Source organism: Hevea brasiliensis, chromosome 14, assembly GCF_030052815.1.
Source record: "Hevea brasiliensis isolate MT/VB/25A 57/8 chromosome 14, ASM3005281v1, whole genome shotgun sequence".
Classification (NCBI taxonomy): Eukaryota; Viridiplantae; Streptophyta; class Magnoliopsida; order Malpighiales; family Euphorbiaceae; genus Hevea; species Hevea brasiliensis.
Genome location: NC_079506.1, coordinates 80648990 through 80658160, shown reverse-complemented (window position 1 = coordinate 80658160; position 9171 = coordinate 80648990).

The following is a 9171-nucleotide window of genomic DNA, read 5'->3' as shown; positions in this document are numbered from 1 at the left end:
TCTTTTTCTTCTCTCCCTCATGCTTCATTATTCTACAGCTATTTTAAAATCTTGTTCTGTCTTGACTCCTTTCTCTTCCATGAACTCAATTCTTTGTGCCCTAACTTTTGCCTGAAATGCTCTTTTGAGTTTTCATTTCAGCAGGCTTGCTCTAACTTTTGCCTTAACGGCCCTTTCGGGTTTTCCACTTAGCGAGCTCTCTTTTTTTCTTTTCTTGTTCTTGTTCTTTTTCTCAATTTTTTTTGAAATTAGACAATCACCAGGGCATTTATATCAAGCATTTATTCTGTCATGCTCACAAGACAATAGGTTAAATCAAAACAATGCAGTTCAATTACTTAATTGTTTGATGTATCGCTCAAGACACATTCACGATCATAATTAAATAAAACATATTCCTGGTTAATGCAATAAAAGCTTATTCATTTATTCAAGTGCACCATTACTCCCTCTTACATTTAGTTTTACCAAATTTTCAACCTTCCAAAGTTAGAAATAAGCTTTATAACCTACTGAATGACCTTTTCAGGTTTTCCATCCATATCTTCTCTCATCTCTCCTTTTGCCTAGACCACCTTTTGCAGATTTTCAATCTAGCATTTTGTTTCTTTTTTTTCTTTTTTTCTTTTTTTCCTTTTGACCCTTACTTTTGCCTAGACTGCCTTTTGCAGGTTTTCATCCTAGCAGACCTATCTCACACAAAGTACCATTTGAGCCTGTCTAAATTAATTGATTCTTGAAATTCATTCCCATCGAGATCTAATATTCTTACAGCACTTCCTGGCAAGATCTTTCTTGACTATGTATGAACCATCCTAATTTGGCTTAAACTTTCCTCTTGGATCAAAAGGGATGGGCCAAGCTTATTTTAAAACCATGTTTCCCTCTTTGATCTTTCTTGGCTTCACCTTCTTGTTAAAGGCCCTAGCTATCTTCCTCTAATAAGCCTACATATGATATAAGGCTTGCATTCTATTCTCATCATTCAAAGCTAGTTCCTCATATCTCTTCTGGGCCTACTCATTTTTTGGGATCTTAGCTTCTAGCATCACTCTCAAGGATTTGACCTCTAGCTCAATGGGTAGCACTGCTTCAGTCCCATGCACTAAAGAGAATGGGGTTGCCCCCATGGATGTTCTTGTAACAGTGCGATAACTTTTTAGAGCATAAGGGAGTTTTTTAGGCCTATCCTTATATGTTTTGAACATTTTTGTCAAAGCACCCACTACTTTGTAGGATTCAATCTCAACCCATTTAGTGAAGTAGTCCCTACCATTATAAATCTATGGCCATTAGAAGCTGTGAGAGAAATCTTTCTAATAATGTCTATGCCCCAAATCGAAAATGGCCACAGTAAGGCATATTGTAGAGATCACTTAGTGGTAGATGGTTTAAGTTTACATGAATATAACATTCATGGCATTTCTTGATAAACTTGGCATAATCAGTCTCCAAAGTAGACCAGCAATAACCTAACTTTAGAATTTTCCCAACTAGAACCTTTCCATTCATATGGGGACCACACATTTCTGCATGTACTTCTATCATTATTTGGTCAGCCTATTTTTCTATTACACATAATAGTTTGTAGAGTTGCCCCCTAGCTATAGTAAATTAAGTGGCTAATCTATGAATTATTGCTCCATCTCTTTTATTGGCTGATTGCGGGTATTTTTTCACTTCCAGATACCTCCTTATGCCTACATACCATTTTCCTTCACCCTCTAGGTCCATATGTGCTACTACTAATTCTTCATAACACGAAATTTTACTCCTTGTTAGGATAACTAGCTAAGTCAACTTTTGATCACTCTTTTTCTATGGGGACACCAGTGTGGCTTAGGAATCAGCCATCTGATTCTAAGCACGAAGCATGTGCTTCATGGTCACCTTATCAAAAATTCGCCAATAGTTTCTTTATATATCCCAAGTATGGCCTTAATTTTCCTTCCTTCAATTCCCATTCAAATTTAATATAAGAGACCACTAGCATCGAATCTCCAATCACCTCTTCTTTTTTTGCCCTAACATTTATCAATGCTTCTAGGCCATAGATGCAGGCCTCATATTCAGATCTATAGGGATCTTGTGTTGTACTATGTCTCAGTCAATTCCCAACATATCTTTATAAGACTAGGCAAATATTTCTTAGTACTTTATTAATAAGGTTATAAATTTATCTCTTTCTTTTTTGGGTTAAATCTTTTGCTAACTTAATATCTTTAGGATTATTTGGTGTACCCAAATTAATGGAGATCGATTTTGATGCATTAACAGAAACAGATTATAAATGATTATAAATGCTATGCATATGCCCATTAGAATAAACATCAAACAAGTAAGCAAAAAAACTAGTCATATTAGTAATTTTTGCCTCAAAATCTTCATCAAGTATGTCAGAAATAGAAACATCAGTATTGCTACTGTGAGCATTACAAAAGACAAACTCAAACTTAGGAGTCCAACTTTAGGTTCTTGGCTTCCATGTAGTCTTTAGATCAATGGTGCTGATTTTCTGCTCTAACTCTTTCACATGTGGTAACCCCTAATCATATGTCTAGGTAATTGCCCCATCTTTCAAGAACTTAGGAGGTTTTGGCTCTTCTTCCTCTTCAATTGGCTCATAGCCTAAATCATAACTCGTGATCTGCCCCTTCATCTCAAGAGCAGTCACTAGGCCATTTATACTTTTTCTTAAGCCCATGCCAAGAAAAAACTTCATCCCCTTCATTATAGTAGCCACTTTCAGATCTATCTAGTTTTCATAGATCTAAGCAACTTGAAAACCAAACATTGGTGGAGCTGAACCATTTACTTTTAATACAACTACCTCCTTATTAGAATCAGTCTAAACTTCGAAAGGACCCTCATCAAAGCTAGAATTGTCACAAATGTCAACAATCATTATAGACCGAGGTTCATTGGGCTTTTGGATGGGTTGGATAAAGTTAACAATTCCATCAGGGTTATTTAGGGTGGTGGAGATCATGTAGAGGTTTATAGAGGTAGAAAATTTGGCTAAGCATAGGACTGGTGTGAGTATTCGATCAATTTTCTGGGTTGGTTATCTTATTGGCATCAATTAGGACTTAGATATCATGCTTAAGTTGGAAGCGTTAGTCGGTGTCATGACCATGGGTTTGGTGGAACTAGCAATATTGGTTGATATCATAGCTAAGTGGGAGTAGATTTGGTGGTGGTCTGGGTGCTAAGAGTTATAAGAGGTCTTAAGCTTTGAGACACTAGAAAATTGTGGATAAGGGTTGGTTGAATTGGAAAAATCTCCTTAGGGTGTAAGACACAATTTGAATCTCAATAACTTTAATGTTACTTAATTAGCCTACCTTAGGTCCTCTTTCCAAAGTTGAACACAATTTTCTCTTCCTGCTCAAACATCTTAGCATTCAAGGTTTTATTAAGCATTGCCATAGTTTCTTCCATCTTAAGTGGTACAGGTGAAATCCCTACTAGTTTCTTCTCTTCTCTAACCCAAGTGACCAGATCGAAAGTCTCTTTGGTGTGTTTTGAGACTATGTTTGCTCAAAAAATAAGATTTAAGGGTTAACCTAAGCATGCTATGTAAATGAATGCAATGCATGAATGGACCATTTTTCTTTTACCTTTACATTTACAAAACCATAACTGAATTGTACCAATAGAACCAAAACTAGACCAAAACCAAATCATATAAACAGAACTAAAATCGAACCAAATACTGAATCAAAATCGAAAAGAACATCTTCAAAACTGAATCTTCACCCCCTTATACCTTCAACTCTCACGTGCAGGGTAGAAAAAAAATTATATCCTAGGCTACGGTACACTGGACATACCAACAGGGAGTGGTCCAGGATGATTCTTCCCTCACAAACAAAGAATTTATATCGTTAAAGTTTAACCATAAGTAAGCATCCTCTTGCTTAACACGAGTTTTAAAATGGACTTGAGCCTATACACACATTGGGTTTATGCATAGGCCTAAGTTCATCTCAATTACCATTAGAACTTACGGTTTGAACAATAAGGTTATAAATCTAGCACGACAAAAATCTATGGGGTACCTAGGCCTAAAATCTATGGCTCATGGGCTTTATCGGGTAGGAAAAAGGTCAACCATGCGAGAGCTTGTCCATTAAGCACAAAGGTCAGAGCTGTGGCTCTTTTATATACTCGAAGGTACGAGCATGGGGTGCTAATATTGACCAATTCATCATAGCTCTAGTGAAACTATGGTCTCCTTGGCTAGTACTAGCGGAGCTAAAAAGGGTAAGGGTAATCCATGTGATAGTGTAGGTAATCTAGTATCCTTAATGCAAAAAGTTTAACAGAAGAATAATATTAGACTAATAGAAACATGTTAGAGTAACTATCCATTTAGTCTCCAATGGAGTCGCCAAACTGTAGAGCGATGGGGGGAGTCATAGTAAGGCGAAATATCATCCACTAGAATTATATAAAATACACCTAGTAATGCCCAGGAAAATTAGTGGAGTTACAATGGTCTCACTTAAGTACCACCTCCTTAGACAGCATTTCCTAGACATGCACTTCATACAATCCTAATAGAATCAAACCACTGGTAAATACCGTATTCTCATAACACTACCACGGTACTAAGGATTTATGCCACGAAGGCATAGATAGACAAAAGTCACTACCCGGATAATAACCGGGACATATTCAGTATTTCTTCCAAGGGTCATGGATGGCATTTTACTCATTATAGAGTTTCTATAACCGTCATTACCATAGCCCAATGTCTAGGTTAGGGATAGTGGGTACGTAAGGGGAAGGTGTTAAGCACCCCTTATGCCTGGTTTAACCTTGTTAATTTGAGTGCCAATCCTCTACTAATATTTCTAGAAGTCTTATTTATTATTCTTTTATTAAACTTTATCCTAAAAATGCAATTCTAATCTCACACACGCAAGTAATTCACAAAAGAGTTGTTATTTACAAATAATTTTCAGGCACAAGTAATTTCTATCTATAGGGTTGCTAATTATTTAAATGATATTTATCAGATGAGTAAAAATAATTTATTATTGAGAATTTAATTTACAAACAAATTCAATTTCAAATAACCCTAAGTTTCTATTTAACCTAATTAATTAATTTTTCACTAAGTTACCCTAAGAATAATTAAACTAAATTAATTATGTACATATGTAATTTATTCTAATTCACATAAGGCCCAAACAATCACAACCTAATAAAGATTTCTAACATGAAAATTTATTTTACAGTTATCAAGTATTAAATTAAATTTGTTTAACATGCCAAGGTTAGTTTAATTTACAAATAAGATTAATTTTAATTTACCAAGTATTTATTTAAATTAATTACATGCAAAAGTCAGTTAAATTAAAAACAAAGTTAATTTTAATTTACTAAATAAAAATCCTATTATTACTATAATTTCATGTTAATAGTTATTCTAGAAATTTAGAATTACTTACTTATTAGTAATTATAGTTGCCGGGGTAAGCTATCATTAAAAAAGGGTTTTTTTTTTTCTTCTAGTATAACAATGATATCCCTGGCTTACTCTCGTTTAGCTCCATGTAAGTTTCACGCAAATGCCCTCTTTGGTATTTACCTTAGGGCTACTTACAAATTTTGTTTGTAATAAAAAAAAAACAAAGAAACTAAAGAAAATAAGAAAATACAAATAACAATTCACATTGAATTTTAACTCTAGTCTCCTAAAGGGGTTAAAATTTCTAATCAGTTACAACTACCTAATGGCCTAAGTCTTCTAACATGATCCAAACACTTCATAACACCTCTTGAATTAAAAGAACACGAAAAAATAGATTAAATATCAATTAAAACCTAAGAACACACCAGAATATGTATAAACATACAATTTTTAGATTTTGGCAGATTGACAGTAGTAAGAAATTTGATTTTTGAAAAATAGTTAGACATGCCTAAAAATCATAAAAAAAATTATAGAAGACAGCCAACACATCATACAAGGTCATAAAATTTATAAACCAAACAAAACCCTAGCCAAATGGTCTACATAAATCATAACTTTTCTAAGTGATAGAATCGTATTACTTTTTTGTAAAATTCATAACTCATTAACCACAATAGATATGAATGCAAAACCAATTGAAAGAGATTCATAAGATTCTGAAATTAAATTTAGATACTAGATTTACATAAAATTATTAGCAAACAAGGGAGATATTAGCTTCACAAATCGGGTATTCTGCAAATCAAGTTTTGCAGGAACTTTAAATTCAAACAGCCATAACTTATAAAATACAAAAGCCTTTTCAGCAATTCTTGATCCTAAAATTAATAAAATTTTGTGTAGAATATGAATATAATTTTTTGAAAATTTTTACAGATTCAGAAGATAACAAAAAATAATAAAAACATGGGAGATAGAAAACTGAGTATGTACAGAGTTGTGTATCCCCTTAAATTAAACATGATTACATGATCCACATGAACATGGAAGATAAATTAGAAGACAAAGAGCACAGAATTAAATATTACATGGTATAGATCTTAAAAAGAAAATGATAAAAACCAACCTTCAAGAAAAATCTTACAAGAAAATCTTCTTGAAGAAAAGAAAAGAACCAAATGAGTTTTGAATATCTCTCTAAATCTCCTATAGCTCTAAAATATCTCTAAATAGCTCTGAATTTTCTCCATCTTTTTTTTTTCTTCCTCAGTAGAGTATTTATAGGGTTTTGGGAGAGATTTGTAATAGGGTTTAAAGTCCTAAGGTGATAAGGTTCAGATAACTTAAACAACTGGGATTAAGGAATATGGGTGAGACTGAGATATGGGTGAAGTATTCCAACCAATAGGAAAAGAGGGAAAGGGGGCAGCACCAATAGGGAGCGAGGAAAAGAGTGGGGCCAAGGGAGAGAGAGATTGTATGGGAGAGGGATAGAGAAAAAGATATTTTCTTATTTTAATTTTTAGAAAATAAATTAAATGGGTCATATTTAAAATTCTTAACTAGGCTTCCTTAGACCTATGAGGCCCAATTAAACTTAATTAGGTTAATTTAAGAACTATCCATATTAAATTTAAACAAAACAAAATTTTTTTTAAATTTAATTAAATTAATTTCCAAAAAAAAACATTTATTATTTTTTTTCAAGATCATGCCACGAAATTAATAATTCAACTCTATATCTCTAATTATATCTTACAATCATATAATTTTTTATCATCAGGTTTCTCACAGTCTAAATGCACATACTCATCACAAAATAAGGGTCTACAAAATTAAAAAATAAAAAATCTAATTTCACTATACTGGTAATCATAAGTCTTTGTATTTTTTTTTATAAAAATAAAATTATTCAATTTTTTTTGAATTAATGTAAAAAACCTTAAAAAGCATTTAAAATAGAACAGAAAGAAGTATATTCTTTAATGGCTCAACCATCCATGCATCAATCAATTATCAATGAGCTACGGTTGATCACTTTACAGTATCATACTACAACAAGGGTCACATTATTGTTTCAAACCAAGTCATCCAAAATGAAACAAAATTAAATCAAACTCATATGGGGAAAACACCCAAGAGGTTGAAATCTATTTATTCCAAAATTAATTCACTTGCAAGTATTCATTTTACCAATTTTTTAGTTACTGCTCTTGATGTTATTTGATGGCCCAAGAATACAACAAATCAGTCTATCGCTCATAGAGTTGCTTTGTGGCCATCTGCACATTGACAATTGAGGATCATGCAATAGTGGAATTTTCAAATTTGAGGCATTGGATGAAGGATTTAAGATTTGAGGTTGAAAGAAAAATTAGGGTGATATTAATGTGAAGAATTGGGCGGAAGGGCAACATTGATGGTTGGTGAGAGCTAAGAGGGATGGTTGATGTAGGGAAGCAAGGGCTAGTAAAAAAACAAGAGACAGAGCTGGAAGGGAGAGTGAAAGATACAGAAATAGAGAGTGGAAGGTTTTAAGAAAATGGTTGGCCTCACTCATCCTCAAAAGCCAACTCATGTGGGAGGCACATTACTTCTATTCCCTCACATCTAGTACCGAACACTTTAAATGTGAAATACTTGTGGAGGTCCAACATTAGTTAGGGAGATTTTGATACTATTTTAAGAAAATAAACTGAGATTAACTTCATCTCAAAAGTTAGCTCAAGTAGGGAGGAGTGTTCGAGGCCTTATAAGAAGCGCATTACTCGTATCCCAAACTAATATAGGATCTAAATACACCCCCTCATGCCTAAGAACAAATATCTAGAGCGTAAAACATTTATGTGAAGTCTAAATATTAGTTGAGTAAGTTCTGATATCATTTTAAAAAAATAGATAGAACGTAACTCATCCCGAAAACTAGCTTAAGGGAGAAGAAGTGTTCAAGATCTTATAACAGGCACATTACCCTTATTCCAAATCATTATCTAAACAGAAGGGAGATATACAAAATAGAGTGAGAGAAATATTGAAAGAGAAAAGACAGGACAGAAAAAAAGAAAAAAAATTAGTAATTAATTAATAGACAAGTTAATATGAGTAATTAATTAGAGAAGCTAATCAATTAGAGTATAGTAATCTTGTACGTTTATTAATTTTAAGATTATTCACAATATTGATCCACTTTTGATCCAAATTCTTCATCCCAAAGCATTTCCCACGGAGCTTCTGCCCAACCAAACCTTAAAGTCAAGAACACATGCAAAGAGGCCATATTCATATAAGAAAGATTATAAAAAGAAACATTGAAATTAATGCAACATTAAAACTGCATCTCTCCACATTGACTGGTATTGCTAGTTTGCTATACTTGACGGCACGTCAGCTTATGCGGCTCGCGTGCCGCTCCGTCGGTGTCTTTGCTTCCATCTTAAATGGTTGCCTCTTTTTCCGAGTCCTTTCTCTTCGGCACACCCACAGATGGTATATATCAACAAGTACAGCTTCAGTCAATCCTTATTAATGGAATTCTGCCATATAATTAATTAATTAATTATTCCATTGCCAATATTTATGACCTTAAACTTTTTTGTGGGTTAACCCATTTTCACAACAGGCCCAAAATCCAACTTTCATTAATAGTTGGGTAACTTATAAATACTTGAGATTTAACAAAACTCAAAAAATTAGTCCTTCATGTGAGTTCAATAACAATTTAGTCCTTAAAATTTATTTTTATTAAT